The sequence below is a fragment of the Pinus tabuliformis genome, chromosome 4_2, assembly GCF_031772625.1.
Source record: "Pinus tabuliformis cultivar Carrire ecotype Pingquan chromosome 4_2, CPIR1, whole genome shotgun sequence".
NCBI lineage: Eukaryota > Viridiplantae > Streptophyta > Pinopsida > Pinales > Pinaceae > Pinus > Pinus tabuliformis.
Window position 1 is genome coordinate 308,537,379 of NC_142304.1, and position 24,603 is coordinate 308,561,981.

Consider the following 24,603-nt stretch of genomic DNA (forward strand, 5'->3'; position numbering starts at 1 on the left):
ATGTGTGATTTTGCATCACGATTTTGCACTCTTAGAATTCCGCTTTTAGGAAGGCATCCATTACCCTTTTTGCGATGCAACGCACTTTAAGGAGTGATTTTATTCTAACTTATCATAAAACTTAAGTCTTTTTAGATTTTTCGAGGGTATTCTCCTAAGTTTATGATAGTAAGTTTTATTGAAAAAGGAAATACAAGCGTTAATTGATTTTTTTTAATTTTTGAATAAGGGTCCCCACTTATTTAGTATTAGTGATAAAACTAAATAAGAAGGGGGGTTGTTTTCTGGCCACAACAGTTGGCGATTCACTTGGAAGAACCAGTTATCTCTGCTTTTCTTTTGAATTTTCTAAACTTCCAAAACAGAATTTTTTCTAGAAAATCAACCTTTACTATAGAAAGATAAAGTACACTATGCTTTCAGCCGTCAATGATAGTTTAGTTCTTCTATGTCAACTTTGTTTATTTACTTCCTAGAGCTAGTCATTGTATCTACATCAGTCACTAGTTAGTTTATAAAGATAAAAACAAAGGCTTCTCTGTAAATCAGTTTTAAATATGCTCATTTGTCGTAGGTAGAGCCTCTGCTGCCAGCAGGCGTTTATAGCCTTGACAAGGTTACCTGTTACCCAGCAATGATCCTGTATCCCACTTGGAGAAATATACAATTTTCAAAGAGAAATCCATATCTACACTTATTACTTTCATTTTCTTTTAATCCTTAAAGAACAATGCCTTGGTTTGGTAGCCAAATTATGACAGTGCCACTCACTTGATTTATAGCTTTGCTGAACAAGTTGGCTCATGATGAGACCCATTGTCTTTTGATTGCAACAATCTTGAGTCCTTGCCCTGTTGTGGTATGCAGTTTTGGCAAAGTCAGCAAGCTATAATATCTATGATCATGATAAGTCGGCTCATGATGAGACCTCTTAGTCTTTAAGTTTAAAGTGTATCACTGGATTATTCCTTGAAGCTTGAGATTCCCTAGGTGGGGAGGAAGTCATTGTTTCCTTAAGAATAGCTCTGGATGACAATGGTAGAGTTTTTGGAAAGAGATTTTCTACAAAGAATCTTTGTTTTGTTATTGATACCTTTCATTTGACTGATATAAAACAAATTCTTACTAAAGGGCGCTCTTTATCAAAATTTACAAGGTTCAAACTAGTATCATATTCAGGCTTATAGCCTTTGACTATATCTTTGAATAATAATGACCAATTTTCTAAATCATTTCTATTCATACAATGAAAAAACAAAATCTAAAAGAAATACTTGTCTTTTTCGTGAATTCCAAATGTAACCATTTACAACTGGTTTTATTATGAAAATAAAGGAAAAACTAATATGCAAAAATATAGAAGAACGATCTCCTAAGGAAAGTGTTTTTTGAGGATCTGCCCATTAACAGGTAGAGATTCTCTTTTTCCTATTAAATCCTGTAACATAAAGGTAGATGGACCTATGATTTCTGCGATTTGGAAAGGGCCAAGCCACATTCATTGAAATTTCGTATGTTTGCACTTTTCCTCGTGAGCCTTGTCCCATTTTAAAACTAGATCTCCCATCTGAAAGTCCTTTCTGGATATCATGTTTGAATCAAAAGAATCTTTTACTAATGCTTGGTGATGCGCATGAGTTGTTTTAGCTTGTTCTCTTTGCTCTTCTAGCTTAAGTATTTGCAGCTGCCTTAGTTTTAAGGAAGAAGTTGATGCTTCATCAATATATTTAACTAAGGCCAAAGAGGGAATTGCTAGATGAGTTGGAAGAACCACTTCTTTCCCATAAACTAAATTAAAGGGAGAAGTGCCAATAGAGGCTTTCTGCATTATTCGGTCTGCCCATAAAGCATATGTTAAAGATTTGTGCCAATTCTTATGATTCTGGTCAATGGTTCGCTTAATGATTCTGATTAAGTTTTTATTTGTAGATACAGCTAACCCATTCCCCTATGGGTAATAACTGGCAGAGCATTTAAGCTTAAAACCTCTTTTGAGTGCAGATTCAGTCATAGCATTGCCAGAAAAATACGATGCATTATCAAACATTAAAGCAGAGGGTAAACCAAACCTGGTGATTATGAACTAATCTATGAAATCAATGATGTGTTCGGCATTAGCTGTCTTGAGAGGAACTGCTTCTACCCATTTAGTAAAATAATCTGTAGCTGTAAGGATATACCTATGCTGTTTAGAAGAATGAGGAACAATCTCACCTATTATATCCAATCCCCATTGATCAAAAGGTTGTTCAATGTTGACTGGTTGCAAAGGCAATGATGGTTTCTTTTGTCTCCCATAAGCACTTTGACAAACTTTACATTTCCTTACGTAGCTATGCGCGTCTTTGAATAGTGTAGGCCAATAATACCCTGCACGTAGGATTTTATGTGTTGTAGCATCTCCAGCATAATGTCCACCTGCTGGTCCATCGTGGAGTTCCTGCAACACCTTTTCAGCTTCAGATTTCTCAAGACATCTAAGGAGAACATAATCATAATTCATCCTAAAAAGTACATCGTTCACGAGCTGATATTGCTTAGCCTTCAACCTTAGAGCTCTTTTCTTTGTATAATCGAGGTTTGAAGGGGCATATCCGTTCTTTAGATAAAATATGATATCAACGTATAATGAATCAACATCGTTTAGGCTTACCTCGTACATTTGTATCTCTGCAGATGGTATTTCGGAAATAAGCGATGCTCCAGCTAGCATTTTGCAAAAGCCTTGACCTTTTACAATACTTGCTGGTTTAATTTCAACGTCATATTCTTGTAATGCGGTAACCCAATTGGCTCTTTTCTCACCCACATCTTTCTGTACTAAAAGATTTCTTACCGCTGGAAACGGTACTATGATTTTTGTATGGGTTTTAAGTAGAAAGGGTCTGAAATATTTTATCGCTTTGAAAACAGCATAAGCTTGTTTCTCTATGTCTGAATAATTTAACTCAGCCCCTTGTAGATTTGAACTGAAAAAAGCAATTGGGGCTTCTGCCTTGTCTTGATTTGCTTGAGTGAGTATCGCAGCATATGATCTATCAGAGGCAAATGTATATAATATGAAAGGATCGGAAAAAATTGGACTTGCTAAAGATGGAGCATTAACAATTGCTTGTTTGATCGGATTGAATGCTTCATATTCGTCTTGGCCCCATTTGAAGATTGAGTTCTTTTTAATCATTGCTTGTAAAGGAGATACGATTCTTGAAAAACCTGGAACAAATCTCTTTACAAAATTAATTTGGCCGAGGAAAGATTGCATAGCTTTCTTGTTGTGAGGCAAAGGTATTTCGGAAATCTCCTTGATTCTTTCGGGATCAATATGGATTCAACATTTTCACACTATAAATCCAAGAAGTTTTCCTTCACTTAATGCAAAAAAGGACTTTTTTGGGTTAAGTGAAATTCCATACCTTTGACAATGTTGGAAGATCTGTTTTAAATCTCTGAGATGATTTCTTCGCTTCTTGGAATATACAGTTATATCATCCAGGTAGATTACTACTAATTTGTTTACTAATCCCTTAAATGCAATGTTCATGGCCCTTTGGAATGTGGCACCAGCATTGATCATACCAAAAGGCATGTCTTGATATGCATAAGTACCCCATTTGGTTCTGAATGTGGTTTTTAATTGATCATCAGGATGGACCAAAACTTGGTTGTAGCCGGAGAAACCATCCAAGAAGGACATTAATTCTGATCCTGCAACTGCCTGCAATATTTGCTCCATAGGAGGCAAAGGGAAATTATCTTTTTGGTAGGCTTTGTTAAGATTTCGAAAGTCAATGCAAAGTCTAATGTCTCCATTCTTCTTTCTAACGGGAACCATGTTGGAAACCCATTTAGAATGTCGAAGGGGAAAAATAATTTTGGCTTTCAATAACTTATTGAGCTCAGATTTGATCTAGTTTTCTAGATTAGGATGGATCTTTCTCAGCTTCTGCTGGACAGGTTTTTCATCATCTATCATTGGGATCGTATGTTGGATGATAGAAGTGTCGTAAGTCTTAAGTTCATCATAGTTCCAAGCAAAGACACTTTTGTATTGTTTCAAGAGACAAGCGTATGCTAATCTTTCTTCAGGGGCTAGGCCAAGACCTAGATTGATATTCTGCGGCTTGGTATTAGTTCCTAGATTTACTAATTCATAGTTCAGAGTTGAACTTTGAAGTTTTGAATTCGTAGATCTTTTGAATCGATCTTTCAAAGCGTATAAGTCTTCCAATTTGACTACTGATTTTGGCATAGCATTATTAGTGCTATCTTGTTGCAATTGTTTGTCATGTTGGTCTTCATCTATAATCTGATTGGTGTAAGATCCCTCAGATGTGAGGAAGCTTACAATATCAGGATCATCATTGAAAATTCTCCAATTGGTAATGTTATCAGGAATTGAGGGTCTAAAAATCAATTCAATTGAAAATCTATTCGGGCTATAGTCTTCTCAGGGAATGAGCTTGGAAGCTATGTTTGCCAAGAGGTCAGCACTAGAATTCTGGAGTCTAGGAATTGATGAAATATTAAATGCTATAAAATGTTCAATCAGATCTTGTACTAAAGATTGGTAATGCTTTAAATGACGTGATAGACAATGTATAGTATTCCGTACCTGTCTGATAATAATTTCAGAATCTCCAAAGTCTTGTAGAAATTTGATGTCTAATCCGATTGCTTTGTATAATCCTTGGACTAAAGCCTCGTATTCTGCAGTATTATTGGTGCAATCGAACTTGAGTCTACAAGTTAGCATAGTTTTGTTTCCCTCTGGACTGATTAATACGCATCCTGCTCCTACTCCTTCGTTAGACTTAAAACCATCAAAAAAAACTTCCAAAATAAATATTTATTTACAGGACTATCTATAAAATTAATACATTTAGAACTATCTGTTTGAGAAAAATTTTCTACTTGAGATAAAACAAAATGTTCTAAGTAAGGTGAAGTGTGAGCATTAAAATTTCCTAAGAAAGAATCAACAGAAGCCAATAATATTATTGTTGTATGCTACCGGTTCATTTTCTCCTTCCAATTCTGTTACTATGTATTTATGATGTCTTTCTCGCTCAACCTTTATCTGATTTGGTTTACCATTGTAAGGGAGCCACATGTGCGACCAATCGGTTGCAAAGTATCCATGAAGTTTTTCATACCAATCTCTGCTAAGAATTAAGCCATAAAATCCTGGAATATCAGCAACTAAAATGTCGATAACTTGACATACCTTTGGATTAGATGACAGCCTTATGGTAACCTGATTTAATTCGCCGATCACTTAAACTTGCGACCGATCCGACTGCACTATGTGCACAACAGATTTTTGAGGTTGAACGTTCAACTTTGCACATATCGATTTAGGTAAGATATTGGATGAAGCTCCTGAATCAACTAAACAATTAAGCAATTTTTTTTTTTGAAAATTTCATAAGTAAGAAGAAATGGCGGAGTATGAGATCTTGACCTTCCTCCAATTAGAGTGATGTCATTAGGATCAACTTTACTAGTCATAGTATTTGGATGTCTTCCCATCTCGTGGGAAGCTTGTGAGATTACAGCGGCAGGCAGAGGTGCAATTGGTATTGCATGTAATTCTTTCAAAAGGAGCTTTTGTTGATGTTTTAACTTGCTCAATTCATAAAAAGTGATGTTAGCCCTAGTCTTCTTCATGTCTTCTATGATATTATACTCCATTTCATCCAAACAATCAATGTTTTAGATGGAGTTGATGAATCTGTTTGGACTGGGCTTGTTTGAGTCGCTTTGGATTACATTTTCTTGGCTGCAACTTTATGCTTAGGCATTGAGCTCACGCTCTTTGGCTTAGGAGTAGGTTGAGGAGGATTGAGTTGATTTCTACTTCGAGTACTAACCGGCGATGCCTCTTGATCCTCTTCTTCTGGGAGGATGAAATCCCACATACCTTGTACCTCTACGACTTCTTCTTCATCGGTAGGCTCTTGGGTAGAAATTTCCTCTTCTTCTTCCTCTGATTCAGCATTTGTAATAGCATTGGGAGGCTTTGAATCAGTTGAAGGATTTATTCTATAAGGGTTGTAAGGATTTTTAGAAGAAGTCTCTGCTACTTGTTTCTTTATGTCAACCATTTCGTTAGACATGGTTTTCAAAACTTTCTGCAATCCCTCTAAATCAAATGGGTCTTTGGGTTGTTTTTCTTTGGATCTTCTTTGAAAGAAACCTTTTTAGATTTACGTTCTTCAACGGCGTTTTTCTTTTCTAAAGCTATGATGTGTTTCTCTACCGCTATTGCTTCCTTCATATTGTCAGCTAAAGTTGTTTTTTTAGCTCTATCAACGAAGATTGCTATGTTTGATGGTAAAGCAAATATGCACCATTCACTTCGGACTTCTTCACTAGGTTTGGAAGCGGTAGGAATTTTGTTCAATAGTTTATTAAAACGCTAGTTAAAATTTTTGATAGGTTCCTTTGACTCAGCCCTAATGTTAGACAGGTCAATGATCAATGTCGCGGTAGACCTGTCATCACCGAACTTAGTCAAGAATTGTTCTTGGAAGATATCCCAACTAGTGATATATCCAGATGGTAATGAGAAATACCATGATCCAGCTGCTCCTTGCAAAGTGTAAGGAAAAAGTTGAATGACAGCGTCTTCATTAGTAACCCCATAGAGATTTATGGATAACATGAAGTTGTTTATGTGTTCTTCTGCTAGCATGCCTGCTTCAGGGTTAAACTTAGGCAGCCATTTTTCAGGATGGGCCGGTAATTGACTTAAGGGCGCAGGCATTAAGACAGTTCCTGGGTTATTCCATGGCATTTGGGCCATCGTTGAACTGCTAACAGAGGAAAGCGCAGAAAATGATCCCTGCAATTGAGAAGATGAGGATATTACAGTTCCAGAGGATTGAGAAGGAGATGTTGAAGTTCCAGTGGACTGGTGAACGATGATTTGAAGTGGAGGAGTGGATGGTTGACTTCGCGTTGGAGAGGTTGAGATGGATGATGATGACAAAAGAGTCTCGCTATCAGACCCTTTAGGTGATTTCCTTGCTCTCTTCCTTGTAGGTAGAGGTAACTCGGTTGGCTCAATACCAAACTTTTCGCTCTTCAATCTGGTAAGAGGATGAGTAGGGTTATATTGTGAAGTCACACTGCCTTGAGATTTATCAGATTTTTGAGGTGATATAGAAAATCGCTGAAGTTTATTAATCAAAGATTCAACTTCAGGAGGTTCAATAGTAGATTTCTCTGAAATGTCAGGGTTTGTGGCAGTGGTTGTTGTTCTTTCGACTTCTTGTTCAAGATTTAAAGATTCTAAGTGTGATGGAGAAGTCGGGGAGATGGTGAGGGCGATTTACTCTCAGAATGGTATTTAGATTTAGATTTACTTGCCATTCACATTTCGGGGCCCTCCACCTAGCGCCAAATATGTTGAAGCCCTGAAAATCAGGTCTACAACAAGGGGGATACCCACCCAGTCCGGACCTTGGTTAGTAGCTCCTTTTCCGTTTGGTATAGTGGGTCCGACTGGGGATATGGGACCAGTTTCCCAATATATGTGTGTGTGTGTGTTGAGAATTGATATTTCCTTTCTAATAGTTCCTAAGTAAAATGCTTTTATTCTAAATCTAATCTAACAACATGCAATTGTATTCTAATAAATAGAAATATCTAATTCTAAACTAACCCGGGATGTAATCTTTCAATTATGCGATCTAAAATAGTTTCTACAGCAATTGGTAATAAAGATCATTCAATCGCTATGAGAAAAGAATTCAATAAAGATAAACCATTTCGTATAAAAAGTTAGACGAAACAGTTGTGAAAAACATATCGCATAATAAGCTACTCATATATTAAACATAAATAAATAGCTATCACCGTACAAAAGTGCCAAATGATAACTCAAGCATTCACGCATTCATATATAAATAAATGAACATGAATATCACCTTAACACATAAGCAGAATTCATTAAGAGATAAAAGTACCATTTATAACTAGTTCTACTCATGAGCTTCAAGCAATAATGATCTATCTCTTCTTAATCCAACATCCACTAAGAGTACAAAAGTGCAACATCAGTAGTAGATATTAAACGCAGATATCAATAAATCTTGTTCCATTCATTCATCAAAACCTCCTCAGAGGGTGCAAAAGTGCATGTTCTGAGGGGAAGTTTTTGACAAATTTCAGGACCCTTCGCTAAATGCATGAGAAGGGTTTAAATACTACTAACTAAATCTAAAAATAATTTATTACAAAAATGTAGAATACGGTTTAAATGACCGTCCTCATTTTAGGAAAAAATAAAGCAAAACTAAAACTAAAACTGAATCTAAAACTAAAACTAATAACTAACTATCTGTGTATGTGTTCCTTATAATCACAAGCGTTCAGCATTTGCTTGAGGATAGTTGGCTGGCCAACTTCCGATTTTAGTTGTCCTGCGAAAGCGGAATCAGTAAGAGCTGGTGCCATCTTCTCGGCAGAATTGATGATACATTTGAGAGTCATGCACTGGCTATGTGGGTTTACCAAGTATGCCTAGTAAGAATCCCAATTCAACTTGGTTAACCCTTTGATTAACTCTGTCCTTTCTTGAGCCTTTTGTTTCCATCTTGTTTGTAGATGTTGTACATTTGGTGGATATTTACATACTATTTGAAGATAAATACCACTAGTTTTGAGTTCAAGTTTTACCTTCCGCCTTTAGCACTTTTTTTCCTACAAATTTCCAAGCTTATAGGCGACCGAGCGATTAGAGGCTTTCGATTTTAAGAGGTTTTTCTCGGCAATGCACGATCGCCTAAGAAACTGCCTCAGTTTCTTGATCTGGGCTTCCCTAATGCTACTTTTTTGCCTCTTGTGCGCCTTTTAATATAACCTTAATTTTTGTGGAAAGAACGACTTCATACGTTCTTGGTTCTGAGTCTTAAACTTTCTATTCGTGATATCATCACTATCCAGTACCCATTTGACCATGTCCGTGTACGGAAGAATTTTGGGCCTCGCCGATATCCTGTGCAAGAATGAACATGCTAGGCCTGTAATACATGCCTCAGAAGACCCGTGTGAGCCTGCAATAGATGTAACCTCCATTACCCTGGGACTTTCTTCCTCGAGTAGACTATACATGCCTTCCCAAGTAGTAATACCGGCATCTTTGTTATAGGTGGTGTCTGTGTACAAGGGCGTCATTTCTTTATCTTCAAAACTCAGAGCTTTACCCTTCTTTCCCATAATATCCTGAACACTGCTATGTATACTCCTCTGCTCTTTGCTCCTACAGTTTACGAATGAGGTGAGAATAATGATAAGAAAAAAGGTGACGGGAAAGCTTTAAATGCGGAAAACATATAAAATATACCACCTTACGTGAAATGGCTCTTCGATCAGATCAAAACCATATTTCATTAATGATTGCCAACTAACTCATTGATTAACATTAATGCGCATAACCGGGCCTCGGGTTATGGAAAAAGCTTTTTCGAACAACGAGCCCTGAATATCTATGATAAGGTGATTTTGTGATTTTCTTCGCAATATCACAGATCATAGTATCGCAAATCGCAATATTGCTAATCCGTTGCGTGTGACAATTATCTGTTACAATGTGTTTTCTGTGAAATTCGATTTGCGAGATTCGCCATCGCATATCGGTGGTTTAAGGTATTTCGGCGTAAGTGATGTTTGAGGCATGTGATGCGATGAGAGTCTTTTGATGCGTGATTTCGCATCACGATTTCGCACTCTTAGAGTTTCGCTTTTAGGAAGGCATCCATTACCGTTTTTGCGATGCGACACGCTTTAAGGAGTTATTTTATTCTAACTTATCATAAAGCTTAAGTATTTTTAGATTTTTCGAGGGTATTCTCCTAAGTTTATGATAGTAAGTTTTATTGAAAAAGGAAATACAAGCGTTAATTGATTTTTTTTAATTTTTGAAGGGTCCCCACTTATTTAGTATTAGTGATAAAACTAAATAAGAAGGGGGGTTGTTTGCTGGCCACCACAGGGCCATTCACCATCACCAAGGCTATGGGAGATAATTATTTTGAGCTCAGCATTCCCCCATTCCTTGGCCTGCACCTAGTGTTTAATGTGGATCGCCTTTTGCCATACTTTCCACCATTACTAGACACATCCGACATTGTAGAACAACTCACACCAACAGAGTTAAATCCAGATTGCATGGAACAAGCTGCAACTAATCAGATCATGGACACATAGATCAAGAACACTCGCTAGCAGAAGATCCATCCGTATCGAGTTGTCAAAGCAGGCCATCTCCTTCACCAGGGAAGTGGCTCACAGGGACCAAGTTCAGCAGAATTTTCCTCATCTCATGGAGGAACTCAATGCAATGGGGACCATTGCTTCCTAAGGGGGGAGGAATGATCCAGGTGGATATTGGTGGCCACCCACCAATTCAAATTGGACCACCACCATTGTTTCTTTTAGTTTTTCAGTTTCCTTAATTGTAGCACAGTTTACTATTTTTAGCAGTTTTTCGGGTCCTAAACTTCTGAAGCCATTTTGAGGCCCTAAATAATGTTTTTTTGGCAATCTACCAGGAGTGGGTTTTAACATGATGTTTTTTCCATCATAGTCTTCGGAGAGATCTTTCCAACGGGGTATCATGCGTGTTAAACAAAGATAATATGACATAGTCACAACCGTGGGAAGTTGGCTGCCCAACTAACCCCAACGGGGCCCATAAACTCTTGGTGTTACATCTCCTCGAGTTAGGGTTTTGGTTGTTTAGGGTTTTCTCTTATTGTTAAATAATAAGAATGCCCTTCAGCCGTGTTGTAACGCAGTTCAGAGGCATGTAGCCACCACATCTCTTCTCAGAGGTAAGCTACCATCACAGCTAGTCTCATTTCCATATTGTTTGTAAGCATATTTCATTATTTGATATTAATCAAAGGAAGTGTTATTTCTGTTGCATCTCTATATTTATGGTTATATCTGTAATTTGTTTCGTTCGTGTTTAAATTCGGATCAGTTCCCAACAAACCTCTTATCAAAATGACGATCTTGGGCGTTGCCCAATCAATAATGGCATCCAGCTTGGAGAGGCTTGCCTTCAACTTACGTCCTCCAATATCATGGCCCAATTGTATAAAAGAAGTGAAACCTAACTTGTACTTTGATATCTTCAAAACACCAAGCAATTTTCCTTCATAGATGACATATGCATAAGAAAACTTTCTAAACATGTTTATGTCACTCAAGTGGACAATTTCTTCAAGAAATGATTCTTTTTTGCCATAATTCAAATTCATGTATGTAATAGAAGTGCTACAAAGAACATACAACATTAAAAGCCATACAAACCATTCTTGTTTGGTGTTATGTATATTCTTGCACTAACCTCTTTTTACAACTTTGCTTTGGCGAAAACTACTCCTTTTGTCCTCTTTCTTGAAATACTTACCATTCCTCTTTGGCACCATAACCATCGGTGCACAACATGGCGTAAGGGATGATTGAATGAGCCCATTGTTCAACAAACTTTTGCATTGCATTGCATTGGCATCTCTACACTTTGCAATTTTGTCAACCCTTGCATGCTAACATCACAAAGAAAAACCTCTTGCTGCAAAGATATTTCATGTGAAGTTTCTTTCTCCTTGAAGGACGATTCTTTCACAACCTGAAATACTTCATCACTCTGATGAACTAAACCAACCAAATCAGAATTGAAACTTGCATTACATGCAACAACATTTTCATAACCAATATCATTATTTGGCTTGAACATGAGAAGTACTAAACTTTTACTTGAATTCACTAGTCTTTTTCCCTGCCCTGCATTAACCAAAGAAATGTTCAGCTTTTTGCAATGGGCCCTCACTAGGGAAAATTTTAAGAACACCCCTAAATTTATATGTATAATAAATGGGTGAATCCCCATGATACATAGGAAAAATGGAAGGCGATTTTATTAATAATATAATATGTAAATATAATTTTTTTGGCGAATCTCTCACCAAATAATATTTTCTTGTAAAATCACGGCGAATCACTAGTACAAAATAGCAAATCACTAGTACAAAATGGTGAGAAATACAAGGGTTGTTGCAGTATCTTTGCACCAAGAGGGTATTCAAGAAGAAACTGTAAAATAACTTGACAACATTGTTGGTGAAGTAGACGAGCTTGACTAGTTACCATCAAGCACACCACTCTAGTGACTAAATAATACAAATCTAGAACTAATTGTTAAAGTTAGTTGATGTGTAATTGTTTTTTCTTGTATTGTTTCATTGATTGAAGATAATTGATCATTGGCATACTTAACACCTTTTAGGTGGCCACCGTTGATCTACTATTTGTATTTTGACACATATAGCTGATTATAGAGATGAGTATTCTTGTTTTATTTGCATATTCATATAAAGTCATGAACTTTTTTCTTCACCATACATATTCCATGTCCTACACTTGAGGCACTCGGTATGAGGTCATCTACTGCAGATGGCATAGTGATCATCAATCCTTCCTAGTTTTCTCATATACTTCTTCTAACTTTTGACAATAATATTTCAATAGCCAGTTAAATGCAGAAGTTGTTGGAAAGTTTGAAAACTCCATTAGTGTGCAGATTTATTGTGAAACAAAAAGGTCAGCAAAATCTTACTTCTGTCACTAATACTTGTGATTTTGTCAGACTTTGTACAATATTAATGACATTTTGCTGGGTAGAATGGGTTATTCTTTGACTTTGGATAGAAGTTTTCCCTTCTGGTGGAATTTAAATGCCTTCTCTTAGGAAAATTCATACCTCTTGTTGGCACCCTATTTTTCCTCTATCTTTTTGTCACTTGAAAGATCAAAGCTTGTTGGACAGGTTTCTTCATGCTAGCCTACACTACTGGAGATTCCTTTCAAACTTTTGCTATTACATGAGCTCAGTCATTTATTTCCACATACTTATCTCTGGAATAGGCTCTCTTTGAGGTTCTCCAAGCTCATGGCTCTAATGTCCATTTCAGAATTTTTCTTGAAACTTTATGAAAATTTAAACTGACCTTTCATTAATGTCCTTTCTTGCAACAACCATTGATGCATTTTTTAAACTATCAATATATAATATTTGAACTCGAGAAAGCTTCCATCTCTGTCAATCCTGATCATTATGTTTGCCATGGACATAAAAATTTGAAATTCTGGTGCCCATTGTTATGCAAATCTGACAAGGAATTATTGTTGGTGTTCTTCCGAAAGCCTTGATACCTAGTCAATCTCATAATCAATTATCCTGGATGGGATATGAAATTCCACTTTCTCCATATAAGTCCAATGAGGTCGAAAACACTCTCAAACACCTAGAAAAAATTACTGGTAATGTTAAAAAAGTGACATTCTTTGGACATTCTCCAGAGTCCAAACAGTCATAAATGAGATTGTTTGGATAGAAAGGTAAAAATAAATGAGAATGTCTCATTTATGACTGTTTGGAGAATGTCACTTTTATTTTAAGAATTTGATATTGCCCTTAATTTCCAAGGTCACAAACTCCTCAAATTTCTATCCCATACTTTTGTTTTGTCTTAAAGGGTTGTTGAACAAAAAAATGGGGGTCATGGCACCCAGGCATCCCCTCCTAGAGTTGGTGGGGAGACGGGGAGGGGGTGCCTAGATACACCCCTTTTGGGGAAATGTGTCCCCCACATTGGGAAATGTTTCCCTTGGTCCCACGCATAGCATGAGATACATGGGGGGCATGTCCCCGTGGCACATTGGAGATAATATGCAACAACAAAAAATCCAAGGTGGTTAAAATGTCGAAGCAGACATCTTTATAGATACGAAAACATGCATTCCCCAAATTTTTACAAATTAAAAAATATACATAAACCATCCAAAATTTTAAACTAACAGTATTTCTTCATTGAAAAGCAAGTTGAAATATAACATACCACATACCAATGTGACATATATGATCTCATCATCTTGATTCCCTCACTAATATTAGGAGAATTCTTAGTGTAAAAAAAATTTCAACACACAAGTTTTTAACACGAAAGAACAAATGAAGCAACATGATATCAATTAGAGACATTTGAAATCATAAATTAAGAGTATAGGCTCATGGTCTCAATATATTTATGTAATTGCATGTCCATCTTCATCATTGACATGAGTATATTCAGGTTTGCTTCAATAGAATTTCTCAAATCCTCTATCAAAGGATCATCTATGTCAGAGAATGAAGCCTTAGGATCCCCTTTGTTTTCTATCATGAAATTCACATTGATAGAACTATCTGTGTCCTTTTCCACATCATCAATGTAAGCATATGACAAAGATGATTTATCACTTTTCTTCCAACCATTGAACATGACAGTAGAGTTATGTTTAGTGCAAATGATATTCTCACCAGATTCATTTGAATGGTTATCTAATTTTCTCTTTGTATTTGTAGCATGCATATGTGAGTTGCTTAGAAGTCACTTTGCATTAATATTCCTATTGTTAGATGGAAGGGTATTCTTATTCTCAATATATTTTCCACGCATAGGACATTGAAATTGCAGCCTATTGGTTTTCCCATATGGGTTTCCAGGTTCAAAATATACCGTCTATGATGCATTTGAGTATATTCAGGTTGGATTCAAGAACATTTCTCAAATACTCTATCAAAGGATCATCTATGTCAGAGAATGAAGCCTTAGGATCCCCTTTGTTTTCTACCATAAAATTCACATTGACAAAACTATCTATGTCATTGTCCACATCATCACTGTAAGCATATGTCAAAGATGATTTATCATTTTGCTTCCAATCATCAAACATGATAGTAGAGTCATGTTTAGTGCATATGACATTCTCACCATATTCATTTGAATGGTTATCTAATTTTCTCTTTGTATTTTAATCATGCATATGTGAGTTGCTTAGAAACTACTTTGCCTTAATCTTCCTATTGTTAGATGGAAGGGAATTCTTATTATCAATATATTTTCCACACATAGGACATTGAAATTGCAACCTGTGCAAGGACATAAGAGATCTCTGAATACATTCCAATAGGAAAGCAATCTTTTGAGCCATGCAAATTTTCAACTTCAATGTCTTCAAAATTTTATAGTCCCTTGCTATCGAGTTGGTGAATGGAGAACGTAAATATACTCCTTAAAACAACTAAACAAATGCTTCTAGCAACTAATTGATATGAATTCATTAAAGTGGCAGCACATGAGATATCCACCAGCCCAAAAAAGGCAGGTCATTGCTGTATCAAAACCTATGCCATCTTTTTCTTCCCCCCTGCAGTGCTACAAGGGAGCTCTAGTTACCAATTCACATTGTTACTCTGTAAGCAACTTCAAGGGCATAATATTATGAATGGCATTGTACTAGACTGAATAGTTCTGCTAGATGTATTAGTACGCTACATTTGGAAACTTGTGCTGACCACTAAAGGATAAATATTGTTAGCTTTTTGCTTTCCTCTGTATCAAAGGGAAACTCGTAGACATCCCCAATCAAAATAATTAAAATTGTGTTCAGATTTTAATATTCTAGGCCAGCCCAACTTGTGTATATATAGACAATTCAAGTCCCCTTGCGTGGATCATTGATTTGTGGTTTGTATTGGCCTTCTTAGAGGTTAATGGACAAGACAATATTAGCTTCTCGTCTACCTCATTCTCTATGTATGTTCTTCTGCTACATCGATAAGGATCTCTAGTATCATCATCAGTAATATTTCATTATTCATCAACACTTGCTAGGATAAGTTCCTAAAACTTTATAGTTTAATTGGGGGATATAATTTTAAATAGAATTATGGAATCAAGAGACTTCATAATGATAAGCCTTGTATTGTTGAAGGAATTTGAGAGTCCTTGGGTCTAGTCCCTTAACGAATAAAATTGAACTTACTCCAATTCCCACATTCAAGCCTTTTTCACTATATAATTAAGCAACACTTTTCTCCCCTTGCTATAATTTCATCATCCCTCCAAGTATGTTATCATTTGCATCCTAGTATAAGGAACAATATGACTAAGCAAAACTATTTTCCCCTTGTACTTTTATCATCCCTCTAGAGATGCTACCATATGCAACCTAGAATGAGAAACTAATAGTGTTCCAAGACGGCCCCATATAGTCTCTTTAGATGCAGTCGGTATTTCTACACACACAAAAACATAGAGACAAGATTTAATACATCCTTGGAATTTTCTCTTTTAGAGACATGGAAAATATTCTTGCTTAACTTTGTAAAATACAAGAAATACATGATCTAATAGACTCTACAATTAGATTGATAGAAATCATGCTCATTTATGTTCTTGAGATTGAAAAGGTTAACACACTAATTCTACATCACCTTGACTCAAATTTGTATTCTTTTTGGATATCCTGCTAATATAAATTTAAATTTTAAATAACCATATGATTTTTGTAACTTTGAAAATATAGTCTCTTTTCTGATGGATAATTGCAAATGACTTGTAACATTCTCCAGTGAAAGTCCCTCAAATTTCATAATCTTTATGATTTTCTTTGGAATTGCTCTTGTAAAAAACTTCAAAAAACAATGTTTCAGGAATTGGAAAATTTTCACCTACAGAACCTCTCACTGCTAGGTTGAGACATGTTAAGGAAGTTCAAACTTACTATCTATTCCCAACCAATCCACTATAGAAACAAACTGTTGAAGAAGTTGCATGGTCCAGTGAACTCGTGCCCTCTTAATACAAGTAACATCACATGTAACCTCATCAAAAAATTCCCCACCACTAGTATCCTTCCTCCTTTTGGAAGAGGTGTCTAGTGAATCACTTATTTCACAATCCTCACATTCTCCCAAGTCAACCTTGAGAGATTCTTTGCCCATATATGCACTATGTGTTGCCAAATGTTTCTTATCTCCTCTAACCTTATAGACTTAATGAAGTAATCATATGCTCCATCAATGATTCCTTTCATCACAACACTAGTATATTCATTTGTTGACATCACTACAAACATAATAATGCAAGGGAATATGTGGTGTAGCATGGATCAACTAACCAAACTAGTTGAATCTTAACTTCCTCCATTAGATATACAAAAATAAAAGGGAAAAAATAATTTAAGTCGATCAGAGAAAATAGTGGAAAATAACAGTTAAAAACCTAATTCCCATAATCAAACTATCAAGAAATGTTTGGACGAACTTCAACAATAACTCCAACTACTTTGAAAATGTTTTGGTTTGTTCATAAATTTGATGTTGCAAGCTATCTAGTGGGGTATTCAGATTTCATGTTCTAGAAAATGAAAAGCTAATCCTAGAGAGAAGGTAAACCAATTACTTAGTATAAGAAGATCTAATCGCAATCCAACAATTTAAGGCAGCCTAAACCTATCCTCATTTGGTAAGTACACCTTACACATAACCATATTGTAATGGTCTTAGTTTTCCTTAACTATTGATATTTCTTGGGGAATTCACATGTATGTTTTCACTGAAACAATATACAATAGTAGTGTCTCTGAGAAAATACCCTACTGAAAGCATATGTACACAATTGTAGTAACTATGAGAGAATCATAGAGTATCCAAATTAATATTGGTTGATTGAGCTTATGATCAAACTATCCCATATTACAAATTCCTCATCACACGTCACAACATCAGCATTAAGACATGGTGTTGAGCATGAAAAACCATTCCCATGAAGCCATAATAGGAGGGATAAGACTTGCATATCCCTGTACAAGTCCCCTTGCGTGGATCACTGATTTGTGGTTTGTATTGGCCTTCTTAGAGGTTAATGGGCAAGACAATCTTAGCTTCTCGTCTGTCTAATTCTCTATGTATGTTCTTCTGCTACATCGATAAGGATCTCTGGTATCATTATCAATAATATTTAATTATTCATCAACACTTGCTAGAAAATAATTTGCAAATTTAGATATAGATCAGAGACAGGATAATTTATATTTAGTCTTAATTGACTATTAGGTCATTTTCTACAAACCACAACTCTTGGCACATTGAAAACCCTGTTCACAGTATAAGCAATTTTCTCAATTCTAGATTTTTCAATGCAAGGAGAGGAATGTATTAACTTTATAGTGGAATCTAAGCAATGAGTACAATACCAGAGGTCCATTAGATGGTGCTTGTGGAATGTATGTGCAGTCTCCCTTGGGGCCAAAGCACCAGCCATGATAACTGCATTGCAAATCCCTGTCTTCAACTATCCTTCCTTCAGACAGAGGAGCCCTTCTATGAGGACAACTGTCATCAAAAACTTGCCAAGCCTGGCTGCGTTTGTCCCACCAAACAACGATGTCAAGGCCCATAACAGTGAATGCATGAGGCACCCTCTTGTCCATCTTCTGACTTCTACTTTGGCATCATGTCAAACAACAGCGCTGAAGCATATGCTCTCTTGCAAGGACTCACTCTGGCCAAGAGTTCTCAAATCCAAAATCTCACTGTGTTAGGAGACTCTGGCCTAATTATTTAGCATATGCTATTCAACTCTAATCCTGCAGACCCTTGTTTGTCTTCCATTTTGGAAAGAATCAAGCAAAACTATAGTTGAATTTGAAAAGGTGAATTCATATCATATCCTTCACGAGCAGAATGCCATGGCAGACTCAAAATCCAATAGCACATCAAGGAAAAAGGGGTATATTATATGTTAATGATTGAGCTTATGATCAAACTATCCCATATTACAAATTCCTCATCACACGTCACAACATCAGCATTAAGACATGGTGTTGAGCATGACAAACCATTCCCATGAAGCCAGGGCAGGAGGGATAAGACTTGCATATCCCTGTACATGCTTAAATTAACCCACATTATGTCTAATAACTGCTTGGCCTTAGGAATCTAGTTTTAAGGTAGGATTATGGTGTCGTCTCTTAATGTGGAATTCATTGCTCCTTTTCAGTTTCAGGGAAGGGATGCAACATTTGCTTTTGGTGAGCTCTGGCACTCTAGCTCTGGTTCATCCCATACAGTGCAGACCATGGTCGTGTCTTTGGCAAGGCTCGTAGTCAGTTCCATCTCAAAGTTTCTATTCTTTCCATCTCTCTGTATTCAATTGAGCTTAGATTTCTCGTTTTAAAACTTGATGGTGGGTCTTGCTTGGGCAAAGAATCAAGCACTACCAAATTCGGCCTCAAACAATCAAAATTAGCTCTCAGGTTGGAATTCTCTCCCTCACTGGTTTGCATCCCTGAAATTGAAATCTCCCTCATAGCGCCAATGGACTATCAAGAATTAAGAGAAATGTGCCTCGCTCTACAAAGGCACGAAAAGGTGGTCATTGCTTTGAATTCCCAATTCCGGTCTCTCCTTGACAACTTGAGCAAGCAGGAGTGTAGTGCCAATCTCAAACTTGAATTTTTAATGAGTATGCTGCTCCAGCAGAGAAGTCAGTTGGATGCTTTGCAATCAATGATTCCAGAGCTTAGCTGCCAGAAAGGAGTCAATTTAGCAAAACAACAGGATGAAATGTCAACTAGCTCACAAAGAATCCAATTGGAGCTAGCACTGAGCAGTCAAGATGAAGAACAGCAAAAAAGGCCTCTCCATGCATCCAGCGCAAATAAAGGCAACACAGTACCTGACACTCTTCTCAAGCTCTGATATTTTGTTACAAAAGTCATGTCTGGTTATAACAACACATTAAGTTGCTCTACTCCAGATCTATTACCGAATCACTGATCAAATGGAAGCAACTTCGACATGAGGAATCAAACAGGGGTCTAGTACTTTCCTCCAAAACTATCCCCGCTTGCACATATGTTGAGGCAAAGCATCTTAAAGAGGAAACTTGTGCTGAACACTAAAGGATAAATATTGTTAGCTTTTTGCTTTCCTCGGTATCAAAGGGCAACTCGTAGACATCCCCAATCAGAATAATTAAAATTGTGTTCAGATTTTAATATTCTAGGTCAGCCCAACTTGTGTATATATAGACAATTCATGTCCCCTTGCGTGGATTACTGATTTGTGGTTTGTATTGGCCTTCTTAGAGGTTAATGGGCAAAACAATCTTAGCTTCTCTTCTGTCTTATTCTCTATGTATGTTCTTCTGCTACATCGATAACGATCTATGGTATCATTATCAGTCATATTTCATTATTCATCAACACTTGCTAGGATAAGTTCCTAAAACTTTATAGTTTAATTGGGGGATATAATTTTAAATAAAATTATGGAATCAAGAGACTTCGTAACAATAAGCCTTGTATTGTTGAAGGAATTTGAGAGTCATTGCAATAAGTAAATTCCCTTTCAGCCCTCATGGCCATAATTAAATGCTTGTTTTGTATACACATATCCACGGTTTTTTGACTGCGTTTATTTGTGGGCTGACTATAAAATTAGGAGACGATGAATTGTCATCTAATCATCATTTTCTTTTTTCTGAAATATGTGGAGATGACTAGAATGGAATTGACGTGTCATGACAATAATTCAAGATTCCCATTGACGTGTCATGACAATAATTCAAGATTCCCTCCTTTCAGTAAGTGCGTGAAACGCTTAACCACTATAAAAGAATCCAGTGTAAACGCTTTGGGTTTGAAAATTTAACCCAAATTTAGAATCTTAGTTTTTTGTAATGCCAAATCCCGATGCATTTAAATTATTCAAACTCAATTGTTTACTTTTCAAAATGTATATTTAAATATATAAATAAATTTCAAATTTAAAAAATCAAAATTTAATAATATTTAAATTATATAAATGGAATCATTTTAATTTATACTTAATTTACCATTCAAATTATTTTATATTTAAATTTATAATTCAAATTATTTAACAAAATAATAAAAAATATACTTTAAAGGTGAAAACATAAAATATTTATAATATTTTTTAATAAATAATGTGAATATTGAAATGAGAGTATTTCTAATGTATACATTTAAGCGGGATGTGATGGAAGCACACTTATGTATATTTTTTTGGGATATTTTTTTTAATTAGATATTGAGAGTCTTGCACGCTGAATCTCCACTTGCTCACAAAATTTCTATACCCTGTAAACCTTATTTCTATACCCTTATTCTTAATATATATTTTAAACTTATTTTTCAAAAATTATAAAATATTTAAAATTTATAAATTTTAACCATCTAAATTTACCATTCTAATAACCATTTAAATTTACCATTCAAGAAGCTAATTAAACTATTGGGAGATCAACGAGAATGATGCATTGCAAGACATAAATAACATTAAAGATATTGTTATTTCTAAGTTCAAAGAAAAATGTGGTGTGAGAAAGATTTAGCAGCTAAAAGAAAATTAAGTTATTATAAGAAGGTCATCAACCCCACCCTAGAAGATCAAAATATCTCTCTATTTTAACTAGCTCAAAGAAGAAAATTAATATAACAAAGATTAGAACGAATTCTCATGAGCTCCATAGTGAAACAGGTCGTTGGGCAGTTCCTAAAACGCCATGGATGGAAAGGATCTGCCATATATGTGAGAATAGGAACATCGAGGATGAAAACCACTTCCTCTTAGAGTGCCCCGCATACAACCACATTAGATCTCAGTTTCACAATCTTTGTTACAACACTGACCTTCCTAGCCTTTTACAATGTCAAAATTATAGTGAGCTCGGAAGGCTTCTTTCCAAGCTTTTTGAGCATAGGAATAAAATCTTAAATCAAATTAAATAATTTGTTTTTAGCTCTAATAGACCAATGTTTGGTCTCAGGGGATGTTAACCAGCATCATAATCAATAAAAATATATAAAACTAATAAAAATGATTACTTAAATAATCAAACGGGTTATAACCATTAAATGTGCAATTCAAACTTTTTCATGGGAGGTTGTTTTCCAAAATAATAAAGGTTTTATGATAACATAATACTATAGTTTTTTTTTTTTTAACCACATGGTGAATCGGTAACTACCAGGTCGGCGGGGGTGGGGAATCTGCTCTCGAGCCGCCACCACAACAGGTCATGTACTCAATGGGATTTGAACCGCGGTCTCTTGAGCTTTGCCCAAGTAGACTTACCATCAAACTACACATCACTGTAATAAAAATAATTGTGGGGGTACATGTTACGAGCGTGCCATAGTTAGTCATGTGAAATAGAAATAATTGTGGGGGCACATGTTACGGGTGTTGTCTAGCGAGGACTGGGAATTTTTTATCAGAATTTTGGGAATGTTTTTAAGATTTTTTTTTTTGTTAAAATTTGGTGATAAAGATTTTAAGAAATTTTTTATGGAAGTATTTGAATCACTTTTTAAATGGTGGAAATAGATTTAACACTATTAATAATTTAGACATTCAAAATTTTTAAGTTTGACAACTAGAAATAAAATTTCTAAAAATTTCTACCAAATTTTTTCAAAATATTACCAAAATTTACAATATTTTTTAAACTAAATTGGGCCCATCCGTATCTTCGCAAAGGTTAAGGTGGTGCTATATACGTCAACTGTGACAATATCACTGACACTTTATAACACACCAAGCCTTTAACAAAGGACCTTTATTTTTATCGTATTCTAATTAAATGTTTTTTATTTTTTTATTATATTTTTTTCCGGTTGATATTGGATAAGTTTGAACTTTCTGATTAGGATAATTGGATATTCTAAATTGTAATTTTAAGAAATTTTTTATTATCAAATTAAGATAAAAAATAAAAATTAAAATTAAAATTAAAAATAAAAATGTTTAATATTTAGATGGCTTTTTTATTTTTAGTTCATAAGTATGAGTTGTTTTTTAAGATTTTTTATTTTATTTTATCGTTTTACAATGTGTTTGAAGGGTTTCTATTTTATTAATACATTATAATAAATGTAAATATTGTTTTATTATTATGTATATAGAAATTTATAATAAATACAAATATTGTCTCATTATTATGTATGTAGAAAGTTATAGTTGATCTAGTATGGACTAAAAGATTATTTTGATTAAAAGTAAATAAATTTAGATTTATACAAAATGTTATAAACAATAAAAGTAAAATGAACCTTAAATATATATATATATATATATATATTTATAAAATAACTATATTGTAATATTTAGAAAAGTAAAATAAAAATTACTTTTTAAGATTGAAAGTTTAGGAGTTAAATCCCTAATACTAGAAACCTAAAAGAATTGGTGTAAAATCATCTCTTGAGAGATTCATGAGGTGGTCCTAAGTGTCATTGGGGCTAGGAAAGCAGCATATTTCTTTGCTAACCACGAACATAGAGTAAGAAGGAGCTTACCCTATTTCTCCAACATATCCAACCTCAATTTAAGCTTCGGTCATTCCTCCTCCTAACTTGTGAGTGCATTTTCTATGAAGGACTTTGTGTGCCAATAGAATTCCATCATTCTGAAAAACATTATTTCCTAAGTGGCACTACCACCGACTAGGATAAAGTTCGTTGTCTTAGTAAATCCCTTTCCTTTTGGGCCTCAACTTCCAAAATAATTACACATTTAAAATAGGCCAATTAAACCTCGTGATAGAAGAAGAAGGTGGCATTGAGAGTGACATATTCGACAAGGGTGCGACATACCAAAGGTTAGCCTTGGTGGCCTTAGTAAGGAATTAATGAATTACATATAGACACGATGTTGAGAGAAGTATGGAAACAAGGGAAGGGAAAATACTATAGAATGGAGAATCAAAGAGGGAAAGAATGAGCCAACAACGTAATAAATAGGAGCAAAAAAACTAGACCATAAACCTAACAAGCCATGTTCCATGGAGCAAAGTCAATGTCCCATAAATCCCACATGCTTCCACACTAGTTGTTGCCTTCCCTAAGTACTAGTGCCACAAGTTCACTTGCATAATGCCAAGGATAAGACATTGTTGAAGCTAGGAGTTCAACAAAGGTTCAATCCTGCTCATTAAGTCGAGTGGTAGTGTGTGCATTCAAGAAGGGATGGATAGAGCGACACGTTGTTGAGGGAGGGGAACCAACTGTCCCACACATGCATGGAGAAGCATTTCCATAAATTTCTTAATCAAAGGGTGTGTGTTTCTATTTTGATATCAAAAAATTATTTGAATTTAATGTTTCTTTGGATGATTTCGATATTTTAATGGAGGTCTTTACAAACCTGATTTCATGTTTACTTGGTTCAATTTTATTGAGTTGTATTCTTCAAAATTTTAACTTTGTAATTGTATGTTTCCATATTAGTGATGGGTTCATACATTGAGTTTTAGTGGTCGCATATTTTTAACCTTTCTTTCATCTAATGTAAAGTTTCCTCTCACCATCTTTGTATTAATAGAGATCATTATCTTCTTCATTAGTAATGTATTTTCTAAATTAACACGTTAGAATATAAGATTAATGAGCACTTTGTATTTAGATGTTCTCTCTTGTATGATATGAGTGGATGAATTTATTGTCTCTCCAAGAATTCAATTGGATCTACAAATCCTTATGGCTTATGAGGACCATTATATGCTTAGTCCTCTTCATCCATGAGAGGCTCAACCTTCATCATCAAATTTGCAAAAGCAATTCCTCTTTGGAACAAAGGTGCAAGTTGATCAATTCCTTATCCTAGCACTCTTGTATAAGTACAAAAGATGCCCCAAGCTCACATGATAAACCTTCAAGACATTATAGACCCAAGGGTTC

General features: G+C 35.3%; 1 pseudogene; it reads right to left on the minus strand.

Moving 5' to 3' along the window:
* Positions 1-15,789: 15,789 nt before the first annotated feature.
* Positions 15,790-17,004, minus strand: LOC149169210 (two-component response regulator ARR14-like; annotated as a pseudogene).
* Between the last annotated feature and the right edge of the window lie 7,599 nt (positions 17,005-24,603).